Source organism: Schistocerca cancellata, chromosome 4, assembly GCF_023864275.1.
Source record: "Schistocerca cancellata isolate TAMUIC-IGC-003103 chromosome 4, iqSchCanc2.1, whole genome shotgun sequence".
Lineage (NCBI taxonomy): Eukaryota > Metazoa > Arthropoda > Insecta > Orthoptera > Acrididae > Schistocerca > Schistocerca cancellata.
The window spans coordinates 249,713,747-249,726,550 of record NC_064629.1 but is presented as its reverse complement, the minus strand read 5'-3'; the positions used below and the strand labels follow the sequence as shown (position 1 = coordinate 249,726,550).

The following is a 12,804-nucleotide window of genomic DNA, read 5'->3' as shown; positions in this document are numbered from 1 at the left end:
AACTGAGTGCATTTTCAAGGGATTTACTCGTATATCCTGTAACCTTTGGGAAAGGGTTGAGGAGTCACTGGAGTTTTGGGCTTTGAGTTAACTCGATCCATATGAAGTAGGGAGTTGGAGAGAGTACTGAATCTCATAAACCAATGGAAGACGCGAGTGAGAGGGTGATGGTGGATATAGAAAATGGCTCTGAGCACTATGAGACTTAACATCTCAGGTCATCAGTTCCCTAGAACATAGAACTCCTTAAACCTAACTAACCTAAGGACATCACACACATCCACGCCCGAGGCAGGATTCGAAGCTGAGACCGTAGCGGTCACGCGGGTCCAGACTGAAGCGCCTAGAGCTGCTCGGCCACACCGGCCGGCTGTGGATATAGAAAGCGACAATGAGTACTCGTTGTTCAAGTACGTCTATAGAGTGTGAAACCGACGGGCTTCAGCCATTCACACTACATTGCTGAAGGTAAGGAGAGGCGAAATACACTCCTGGAAATGGAAAAAAGAACACATTGACACCGGTGTGTCAGACCCACCATACTTGCTCCGGACACTGCGAGAGGGCTGTACAAGCAATGATCACACGCACGGCACAGCGGACACACCAGGAACCGCGGTGTTGGCCGTCGAATGGCGCTAGCTGCGCAGCATTTGTGCACCGCCGCCGTCAGTGTCAGCCAGTTTGCCGTGGCATACGGAGCTCCATCGCAGTCTTTAACACTGGTAGCATGCCGCAACAGCGTGGACGTGAACCGTATGTGCAGTTGACGGACTTTGAGCGAGGGCGTATAGTGAGCATGCGGGAGGCCGGGTGGACGTACCGCCGAATTGCTCAACACGTGGGGCGTGAGGTCTCCACAGTACATCGATGTTGTCGCCAGTGGTCGGCGGAAGGTGCACGTGCCCGTCGACCTGGGACCGGACCGCAGCGACGCACGGATGCACGCCAAGACCGTAGGATCCTACGCAGTGCCGTAGGGGACCGCACCGCCACTTCCCAGCAAATTAGGGACACTGTTGTTCCTGGGGTATCGGCGAGGACCATTTGCAACCGTCTCCATGAAGCTGGGCTACGGTCCCGCACACCGTTAGGCCGTCTTCCGCTCATGCCCCAACATCGTGCAGCCCGCCTCCAGTGGTGTCGCGACAGGCGTGAATGGAGGGACGAATGGAGACGTGTCGTCTTCAGCGATGAGAGTCGCTTCTGCCTTGGTGCCAATGATGGTCGTATGCGTGTTTGGCGCCGTGCAGGTGAGTGCCACAATCAGGACTGCATACGACCGAGGCACACAGGGCCAACACCCGGCATCATGGTGTGGGGAGCGATCTCCTACACTGGCCGTACACCACTGGTGACCGTCGAGGGGACACTGAATAGTGCACGGTACATCCAAGCCGTCATCGAACCCATCGTTCTACCATTCCTAGACCGGCAAGGGAACTTGCTGTTCCAACCGGACAATGCACGTCCGCATGTATCCCGTGCCACCCAACGTGCTCTAGAAGGTGTAAGTCAACTACCCTGGCCAGCAAGATCTCCGGATCTGTCCCCATTGAGCATGTTTGGGACTGGATGAAGCGTCGTCTCACGCGGTCTGCACGTCCAGCACGAACGCTGGTCCAACTGAGGCACCAGGTGGAAATGGCATGGCAAGCCGTTCCACAGGACTACATCCAGCATCTCTACGATCGTCTCCATGGGAGAATAGCAGCCTGCATTGCTGCGAAAGGTGGATATACACTGTACTAGTGCCGACATTGTGCATGCTCTGTTGCCTGTGTCTATGTGCCAGTGGTTGTGTCAGTGTGATCATGTGATGTATCTGACCCCAGGAATGTGTCAATAAAGTTTCCCCTTCCTGGGACAATGAATTCACGGTGTTCTTATTTCAATTTCCAGGAGTGTATATCTTTTGGAGATGTGGAGGATATCAGAGAAACTAATCCCCATAGTAGTCCTTTCGCACCTGGTTGTGTCGTGGTTTATCCAAATCTCTTAAGGCGGATGCCGAAATGGTTCCTTTGAAAAGGACATGGCAGATTTGTAGACATAGTGAATGAAAGAAATCGTGGGGAATATAAAGCGGATGGCGATAGGGGGTATAAGACACTCCACTGACAAGAGATCCGCCTCCGTTGCCGAAATTGCTGACGCAGCCCTGTGCGGTGGAACACAACTCGGAGAGAGCCGTTTCGAATGTTGCCGGTGGACCAAGTTGTCACCAGCAGTATTTGACCCTGACCAAAACTTCTTGACGATGCACTCGTGTAGTAGATTGAATACAAAAAATCTCCGCGGTGTCAACAGTTACACTTAAGACACTGTCTCACACGCCATGAGCTGAAGGGCCATTGTGTGAGGAGGAAGTAAAACTATTCCGGTGAGATTTTTGGGCCTACCTTTCGTGGTTCTCCAGACAACAGTAACACATGACTGCGTAGACAAGCAACAAGGAAACATAACATGTTTACAACTTCATCCACATCTATACTCCGCAAGTCACTTTATGGCTTGTGGCGACGGGTGCTTTGTGTACGACTATCACTTACTCCTTTCCTGTTCCAACTGTCATTTACACCGTTCCTGTTTCAGCTGTCACTTACCCCTTTCCTATTCGAGTCGCGAATGATCAAGGGAAGAACGCTTGTTGGTAAGCCTCTCTGTGAGCTCGAATCGCTCTAACTTTACCTTTGTGGTCTTTTCGAGAAATATACGTAGGAGGGGAGAACATATCGCTTGAATCTTCTATGAACGTACACTCTTGGAATTTTGATAGTAAACCACACCACTGGATCTGGCTGAGCATCTCAGTTACGTTTTCACGATTGCTAAATGGCCCTGTCACGAAACGCACTGCTCTTCATTGTATGTTCTGTATTTCCTCTATCAATCTTACCTGGTACGGATCCCGGACTGACGAGCAGCATTCAAGTATTGGTCGAACGAGGATTTTGTGAGCTACCACTTTCGTGGATGGAGTACTCTTTCTGAGGCGTTTTCCATTGAGTCTCAGTCTGGCATCTGCCTTACCTGGGATCAGTTTTATGTGGTCGTTCCGCTTTAAACAGCTACCTACGCGTCCTCCTGGATATTTCATGGATGTGATTGCTTCCAGTGATTGTTCTGCAATCGTGTACTCACTCAATAATGAGTCTTTCTACCTTATTGTAAGATACACGTTACATTTGTTTATACAGGTCTACCTGCACTTCGATACAATTTTCTAGTGCACCGACTTCTCTGGATACAGTAGCAGCATAGTCCGCGAAAGGCCTCATGGAACTTGCGACGTTATACAGGGTGGTCCATTGATAGTGACTGGGCCAAATATCTCACGAAATAAGCATCAAACGAAAAAATTACAAAGAACGAAACTCGTCTAGCTTGAAGGGGGAAACCAGATGGCGCTATGGTTGGCCCGCTAGCTGGCGCTGTCATAGGTCAAACGGATATCAACTGCGTTTTTTTTTTATTACATATTCGCGTGGTACGTAGAGAAATATGAATGTTTTAGTTGGACCACTTTTTTAGCTTTGTGATAGATGGCGCTGTAATAGTCACGAACGTATAAGTACGTGGTATCACATAACATTCCGCCAGTGCGGACGGTATTTGCTTCGTGATACATTACCCGTGTTAAAATGGACCGTTTACCAACTGCGAAAAAGGTCGATATCGTGTTGATGTATGGCTGTTGTGATCAAAATGCCCAACGGGCGTGTGCTACGTATGCTGCTCGGTATCCTGGGTGACATCATCCAAGTGTCCGGACCGTTCGCCGGATAGTTACGTTATTTAAGAAAACAGGAAGTGTTCAGCCACATGTGAAACGTCAACCACGACCTGCAACAAATGATGATGCCCAAGTAGCTGTTTTAGCTGCTGTCGCGGCTAATCCGCACATCAGTAGCAGACAAGTTGCGCGAGAACGGGAATCTCAAAAACGTCTGTGTTGAGAATGCTACATCAACATCGATTGCACCCGTACCATATTTCTATGCACCAGGAATTGCATGGCGACGACTTTGAACGTCGTGTACAGTTCTGTCACTGGGCACAAGAGAAATTACGGGACGCTGACAAATTTTTTGCACGCGTTCTATTTCGCGACGAAAAGTCATTCGCCAACAGCGGTAACGTAAACCGGCATAATATGCATTATTGGTGAACGAAAAATCCACGATGGCTGCGACGAGTGGAACATCAGCGACGTTGGCGGGTTAATGTATGGTGCGGCATTATGGGAGGAAGGATAATTGGCCCCCATTTTATCGATGGCAATCTAAATAGTGCAATGTATGCTGATTTCCTACGTGATGTTCTACCGATGTTACTACAAAATGTTTCACTGCGTGACAGAATGGCGATGTCCTTCCAACATGATGGATGTCCGGCACATAGCTCGCGTGCGGTTGGGGGTTGGGTTGTTTGGGGAAGGAGACCAGACAGCGAGGTCATCTGTCTCATCGGAATAGGGAAGGACGGGGAAGGAAGTCGGCCGTCACCTTTGAAAGGAACCATCCCGGCATTTGCCTGGAGCGATTTAGGGAAACCACGGAAAAACGGAAAACCTAAATCAGGATGGCCGGACGCGGGATTGAACCGTCGTCCTCCCGAATGCGAGTCCACTGTCTAACCACTGCGCCACCTCGCTCGGTCGCGTGCAGTTGAAGCGGTATTGAATAGCATATTTCATGACAGGTGGATTGGTCGTCGAAGCACCATACCATGGCCCGCACGTTTACCGGATCTGACGTCCCCGGATTTCTTTCTGTGGGGAAAGTTGAAGGATATTTGCTATCGTGATCCACCGACAACGCCTAACAACATGCGTCAGCGCATTCTCAATGCATGTGCGAACATTACGGAAGGCGAACTTCTCGCTGTTGAGAGGAATGTCGTTACACGTATTGCCAAATGCATTGAGGTTGACGGACGTCATTTTGAGCATTTATTGCATTAATGTGCTATTTACAGGAAATCACGCTGTAACAGCATGCGTTCTCAGAAATGATAAGTTCACAAAGGTACATGTATCATATTGGAACAACCGAAACAAAATGTTCAAACGTACCAACGTTCTGTATTTTAATTTACAAAACATACCTGTTACCAACTGTGCCGGCCGCGGTGGTCTTGCGGTTCTAGGCGCTGCAGTCCGGAACCATGGGACTGCTACGGTCGCAGGTTCGAATCCTGCCTCGGGCATGGATGTGTGTGATGTCCTTAGGTTAGTTAGGTTTAAGTAGTTCTAAGTTCTGGGGGACTGATGACCTAAGATGTTAAATCCCATAGTGCTCAGAGCCATTTTTTTTTTTTTTTGTTACCATCTGTTCGTCTAAAATTGTGAGCCATATGTTTGTGAATATTACAGCGCCATCTATCACAAAGCGAAAAAAGTGCTCCAACTAAAACATTCATATTTCTTTACGTACTACACGAATATGTAATAAGAAATGTGGTTCCTATTTTTAAAAAACGCAGTTGATATCGGTTTGACCTATGGCAGCGCCATCTAGCGGGCCAACCATAGCGCCAACTGGTTTCCCCCTTCAAACTAGACAAGTTCCGTTCTTTGTAGTTTTTTCATTTGACGCTTATTTCGTGAGATATTTGGCCCGGTCACGATCAATGGACCGCCCAGTATATACTGTGAACACTAATGGTTGTGTATCATTCCCGAAACTACTTTTACTTCTTAAGATTTATCTCTGTTAAGAATGTTGGGCTGTGTTTTGTTTACTAAGAACTCTTCAATCCAACAGAAGAAAAGATCCAACGAAGAGCGGGGCGGTCGTCATGTCGGTGCAGGAGTGTTACAGAGAAGCTCAACAAACTCCAATGGTAGACGCTACAAGACAGACATTGTGCATCACGGAGAGGTTTACTATTGAAATTTCGAGAGAGTACTTTCCGAGAAGAGCAGACAAACATATTACTTCCTCCCAGTTACGTCTCGCGAAATGGCCACGATGACAAAATACGATTAATTAGAGCTAATACAAAGGCTTACCGACAGTCAATCTTCCCACGCGCCATTAGAGAGTGAAACACGAAAGGCGAGATCAGTTAGTGATACCAGAAGTAACCTCTGCCACACATTGTCAGGTGATTTGCGGAGTATTGATGTGGAAGTAGATGTGATCACGCAGTTGGTCTGAAATTCTGTACGCTCGTATTTTGTTCATTATGCGGCACTGTGTAACTGCATCGAATGCCTTTCGGGAGTTAAGGAACACTTCAAACTGGACGCCGGTATCTACTACTTACTGGGTCTCGCGTAGAAATGTGCAATATACACGCTTCCAGAATTATACATCCCAAAACTTTCAGCCATTTAGAAAGTACGCAGTATAGAGCGATGCTCTGACAAAAAAGAAGCTGAAAGTAACATTTAGCGTGGAGAGGGGCGACTCACTGTTGCGGCCGCTGCGTGCAGTGGAATCCGCCGCCGCTCGGCTCCCACCAAACACTGACCACTGCCACTGCACTCCCGCTCACATAATCGCCCTCTGCTGCCTCCTATCTTGTTACGCCACGGCAGACGTCACGCTGCCGTCTTCGGGGCTGCCACGACACGACTGTTGCTATTAAAAAAGATGCGCTCGCGTTTTTCCATTTTTCGGGAAGGTCGCTGTGATTCGGAAATTCGTCAAAGCTGTACAAATAATCTTGATGGTACGTTACAATTGTGTGTCGGACCGGAAGTCGAACCTCAGACGTCCTTCGCGGGCAGGTGCTCTAATGGCAGAGCTATCCAAACACGGCTCATTGCCCGCCCTTTCAGCTTTACTTCCACCAGTGTCTCTTCTTCTATCTTCCAAGCTTGAAAAGTAAGAGAACAAGGGCTGGGGTAAGTACGGTTGCGAGGAGTGGAGGTCGTGATTAAAGCTCAAATAGCTCAATCGGTAGAGGACTTGCCCGCAAAAGGCAACGGTCCGAGGTTCGAGTCCTGGTTCGGCGTACGGTTTTCACTTGCCAGAAAGTTTCGAAACTGCGCACTCTCCGTTGTAAAAGTAAAAATTAATTGGGGAAACAGTTCCATGGACTGTAAATAAGCGGCGGCCGGAGTGGCCGAGCGGTTCTAGGCGCTACAGTCTGGAACCGCGCCACCGCTGCGGTCGCAGGTTCGAATCCTGCCTCGGGCATGGATGTTTGTGATGTCCTTAGGTTAGCTAGGTTTAAGTAGTTCTAAGTTCTAGGGGACTGATGACCTCAGAAGTTAAGTCCCATAGTGCTCAGAGCCATTTGAACCATTTTTTTGTAAATAAGCCATTCCTCGGGTATATTCTTTCTCCCTGTCCCGCAACGAATGCAGGTGATCTTCTGTGAAGTTTGGAAGGCAAGAGCAGAGGGAATGGTGGCAGTAATGCTGTGAGGACGGGTTGTCAGTCATCTTTGGATAGCTCTGTCAGTAGAGCACTTTCACGAAAAAGGACGAGATACTAGGTTCGAGCCTCGGTTCGGAACATAGTTTTAATCTTCCTGGAAGTTTAAAATCGGCGGACACTCACCCGCAGAGGGAAACTTCCATCTCGATATTCTCATATAAATAGAGCTCGTGTCGGCACACGTAGCAACCTTTAGCAGCAAACGAACCTAAAATGGTTAAACAAATAGTCAAGATTAGTTTTTTTTTTTTTTTTTTTTTTTTTTTTTTTTTTTTTTTTGCTCCTTACACGAATGCAGCTGCTAGCAAAATGGGATGTGTCTTTTGTCCTAAATTCACGGTAGTGGTCGGGACCGGTTTTGTGTGTGTGTGTGTGTGTGTGTGAGTGTGTGAGTGTTTTGTCCTCATGTCCTCATCAACATCGACGAGCAAGTCGCCGAAGTACCGACAAATAAAACAACTTGTACCAAGCGGCCAAGTTCCCCAGGAGGGGACTCCATGCTAATTCTCCCATATGTACACTACTGGCCATTAAAATTGCTGCACCACGAAGATGACGTGCTACAGACGCGAATTTTAACCGACAGGAAGAAGATGCTGTGATATGGAAATGATTAGCTTTTCAGAGCATTCACACAAGGTTGGCGCCGGTGGCCACACCTACAACGTGCTGACATGCTCATACACAAACACCAGTTCACCGGCGTTGACTGGTGAAACGTTGTTATGATGCCTGGTGTAAGAAGGAGGAATGCGTACCATCACGTTTCCGACTTTGATAAAGGTCGGATTGTAGCCTTCGCGATTGCGGTATATCTTATCGCGACATTGCTTCTCGCGTTGGTCGAGATACAATGACTGTTAGCAGAATATGGAATCGGTGGGTTCAGGAGGGTAATACGGAACGCCGTGCTGGATCCCAACGGCCTCGTATCACTAGCAGTCGAGATGACAGGCACCTTATCCGTGTCGTGCAGCCACCTCTCGATCCCTGAGTCAACAGATGGGGACGTTTACAAGACAACAACCATCTGCACGAACAGTTCGACGACGTTTGCAGAAGCATGGACTATCAGCTCGGAGACCATGGCTGCGGTTACCCTTGACACTGCAGCACAGACAGGAGCGCCTGCGATGAATCCAGGTTCTGTTTACAGCATCATGATGGTCGCATCCGTGTTTGGCGACATCGCGGTGAACGCACTTTGGAAGCGTGTATTCGTCATCGCCAAACTGGTTGTTGCGAACATGAACCAGTACGTTTATTTAAACATTCATTGTTATCAAGTGTATCCGAGTCTGCCACTTCTACGAGGTGCATTCAAGTTCTAAGGCCTCCGATTTTTTTTTCTCCGGACTGGAAGGAGATAGAAACATGCGCATTGTTTTAAAATGAGGCCGCATTCATTGTCAATACGTCCCAGAGATGGCAGCACCGTACGGCAGATGGAATTTTACCGCCAGCGGCGAGAATGAGAACTGTTTTAAATACTTAAAATGGCGACGTTTTCCTTACTTGAACAGCATGCAATCATTCGTTTTCTGGATTTGCGTGGTGTGAAACCAATTGAAATTCATCGACAGTTGAAGGAGACATGTGGTGATGGAGTTATGGATGTGCCGAATGTGCGTTCGTGGGTGTGACAGTTTAATGAAGGTAGAACATCATGTGACAACAAACAGAAACAACTACGGGCTCGTACAAGCCGGTCTGACGACATGATCGAGAAAGTGGAGAGAATTGTTTTGGGGGATCGCCGAATGACTATTGAACACATCGCCTCCAGAGTTGGCATTTCTGTGGGTTCTGTGCACACAATCCTGCATGACGACCTGAAAATATGAAAAGTGTCATCCAGGTGGGTGCCACGAATGCTGACGGACGACCACACGGCTGCACGTGTGGCATGTTGCCAAGCAATGCTGACGTGCAACGACAGCTTGAATGGGACTTTCTTTTCGTCGATTGTGACAATGGATGAGACGTGGATGCCATTTTTCAATCCAGAAACAAAGCGCCAGTCAGCTCAATGGAAGCACACAGATTCACTGCCACCAAAAAAATTTCGGGTAACCGCCAGTGCTGAATAAATGATGGTGTCCATGTTCTGGGACAGCGAGGGCGTAATCCTTACCCATTGCGTTCCAAAGGGCACTACGGTAACAGGTGCATCCTACGAAAATGTTTTGAAGAACAAATTCCTTCCTGCACTGCAACAAAAACGTCCAGGAAGGGCTGCGCGTGTGCTGTTTCACCAAGACAACGCACCCGCACATCGAGCCAACGTTACGCAATAGTTTCTTCGTGATAACAACTTTGAAGTGATTCCTCATGCTCCCTACTCACCTGACCTGGCTCTTAGTTCTTTTGGCTTTTTCCAACAATGAAAGACACTCTCCGTGGCCGCACATTCACCAGCCGTGCTGCTATTGCCTCAGCGATTTTCCAGTGGTCAAAACAGACTCCTAAAGAAGCCTTCGCCGCTGCCGTGGAATCATGGCGTCAGCGTTGTGAAAAATGTGTACGTCTGCAGGGCGATTACGTCGAGAAGTAACGCCAATTTCATCGATTTCGGGTGAGTAGTTAATTAGAAAAAAAAATCGGAGGCCTTAGAACTTGAATGCACCTCGTACATGATGAGAATCCTATGGTCGCTCTCATCGTCCAAGATGTCAACAGTCGTGTTCACAAGGCTGCACCTATAAGTATGTGACTACTGTATTTAAAATAGCGGATGAAACTTATAAATTAGTACGGACTCTCTACCTCATCGAACTGAGGAAATTATCAAGCTTACAGGCGATGTTAGAGGGTATTAGCCCCATATGGCCAGAGGAGGGCTGGCAGTGGCACAGTCCACCGCTCTTCAGCGAACAAAAGAATGGTTCAAATGGCTCTGATCACTATGGGATTTAACTTCTGAGGTCATCAGTCCCTAGAACTTAGAACTACTTAAACCTAACTAACCTAAGGACATCACACACATCCATGCCCGAGGCAGGATTCAAACCTGCGACCGTAGCGGTTGCGCGGTTCCTGACTGTAACACCTAGAACTGCTCGGCCATCCCGGCCGGCTTCAGCCAACAGGCTTTACAAAAATACAGAAGGGTGATTACATAAAAAGGGGGGTTAAAAAGGGGGACATAAAAAACACAGTAAACAGAGACGTAATGACGGGAGTTACATCTCTTGAAGGTGATTCATTATTTTGTCTGCTGTGCTTAATTCTATTCAAAGACCTGTTCCACTCTCTAGTAAGGCTTTGCTCGGTGAGATGGCATAGTGTTAAGAAACCAGATCATAGAAGTGTTCTGGAAGTTGGCGGTTTAAAAAAGGCAGTTGACCATCCAGACTTACAACATGGATAAATTTACGTTTAACATATAAAATGAGGCAAGCAGGCTAATGTGAAGTTGAATTTGAAAACGAAGGTCTTTAAAACTGTAGCTAATTTATAGTTCAACCAGAAATGAAAACATCTGGGCATCACTCCCAAACACATGAAGATCCAAATCCGTCTCCGCAGCCACACAACGGAGCACAGTGTTACGTTTGCGAGTTGTTTGAGCTTCTGACAAGAAGCGACTTAATTTACTGTGTGCAGTTTAAGTTTTTAAATTTCTTGCATGTTTTTGTATCTAGCAGCCACAGTTTCGCATCTTAATAACTGTGTAGTGTATAGATCCTCCCTTTGTACTGACAGTCATTGGTTTCCGTGTGAACGGACAGTTATAGGTGTAAAACGTTTAATTTGTGGGTTAGAAGGATCTTATTTTGATTTGCTGTGTGTTGTAGTTCAAATTCTTAAATTTCTTGAAGTTTAAGTTTTTAAATTTCTTGCATGTTTTTGTACCTAGCAGCCACAGTTTCGCATCTTAATAACTGTGTAGTGTATAGATCCTCCCTTTGTACTGACAGTCATTGGTTTCCGTGTGAACGGACAGTTATAGCTGTAAAACGTTTAATTTGTGGGTTAGAAGGATCTTATTTTGATTTGCTGTGTGTTGTAGTTCAAATTCTTAAATTTCTTGAGTTTCTGTGTCTAGTGACCTTTCGGTTTGCGTTTAAGCGCTTTACCGCTTTTTTATACTACATTAAAGGCAGCATGAAACAAAAGTTACCCATCTTGGATTCTTACCTACAAAACCTCCGTTCATAACCAGACGCCTTACTGCTCTTTTTTAATTTCTTTAATACTGCACAATTGCAGACTATTTACATCTTGAAAAGTTTACGTTGGAATCAAAAATCAAAAATCAGAAAGTAGATCCAGAGGCCTCGCATTCATGAAATTAAGCATTATTAGTCTTTTTTCAGCCCTTCCGAATCCAGCTTTACCACATTTTCTTCTTTTTTGTTAAAAAATCACGCAGTACCTCTAGACCACTGCGCCAGACATGAATATAGATTATTCATCTATAGGTTTTGATGAGTGAGTTTTCGAGTATCAAAATATGGGATATAAATGGCCACATCTTTTAATTAAGTCGACTTAGAATCTTAAATTATTTACATCGCCAAGGGACTGTAGACCTTAGTATCTGACATAAATTTCAACTTGGTACCACACCCATTCCTGAGAAAAAGGGGTCTCAACAGATGGACAAATAGACGGACAAATGGAAGGACGAACAACAAATGGAAAATAAATATTTTTTAAGACTTTCGCAACATAGAAACTGTTTCCTTGGTTCACGGGCATCGCATCTGAGCATGTTGTGGAACCTTCATAATATTTCGACGAGACACCTGCTCGTCATCTTCAGGTGCTGACTGACGTGTTGCTGTTTTTCTTTTTTCTTTATCGTAATTTCATTCCCCTGCCCCATATGGCCAGGGGAGGGCTGGCAGTGGCACAGTCCACCGCTCTTCAGACAGTTGGCTTTATAAAAATACAGAAGGGTGATTACATAAAAAGGGGGGCTAAAAAGGAGGACATAAACACAGTAAACAGAGCTCATGGGAGTTAAAATATACCCTAAGATGGGGACATCCACTGGGGGACAGTTAAAAAGTCGACATAAAGTTAAAAGAACACAGCTGGCAAATCAAAGTGCACTTAAAAAACACTGGAGGCAAACACAAGTTAAAAGTCAGCCACAGGATAAAAATCACACAGAGCAAGACACTTAAAAAAAAACACACACCGGAAAACGAAGAAGCACTTATGAAGAATAAAAAGCCACTGGTAGGGACCTGCCGAGGGACTGGAGGCTGGAGAGGACGGAAAAAGTTGGGAGGAAGATGCGTTGGGGCGGAGGGGGGCGGGGGGAAGAGGAAAAAAAGGGGGAGGAGGCGCACCAATGCGCAGGAGGCAGGCAGGGCGAGACATGAAGGAAGACAAGACAGGAGGGAGTGCAGAGACACAGAAGGAGAGCACAGGAGAGGGAGGGGGTGTAGGAGGGGGA

General features: G+C 46.7%; 1 protein-coding gene across 1 annotated transcript in view; it reads right to left on the bottom strand.

The window, feature by feature from the left end:
- Positions 1-6,474, bottom strand: part of LOC126184064 (organic cation transporter protein-like) — a 331,100-nt gene extending 324,626 nt beyond the window's left edge. Inside the window, exon 1 of the mRNA XM_049926425.1 lies at positions 6,422-6,474. The gene's annotated coding sequence lies outside the window, so the exon portion shown is untranslated. The remainder of the gene's footprint in view (positions 1-6,421) is intronic.
- Positions 6,475-12,804: the final 6,330 nt, after the last annotated feature.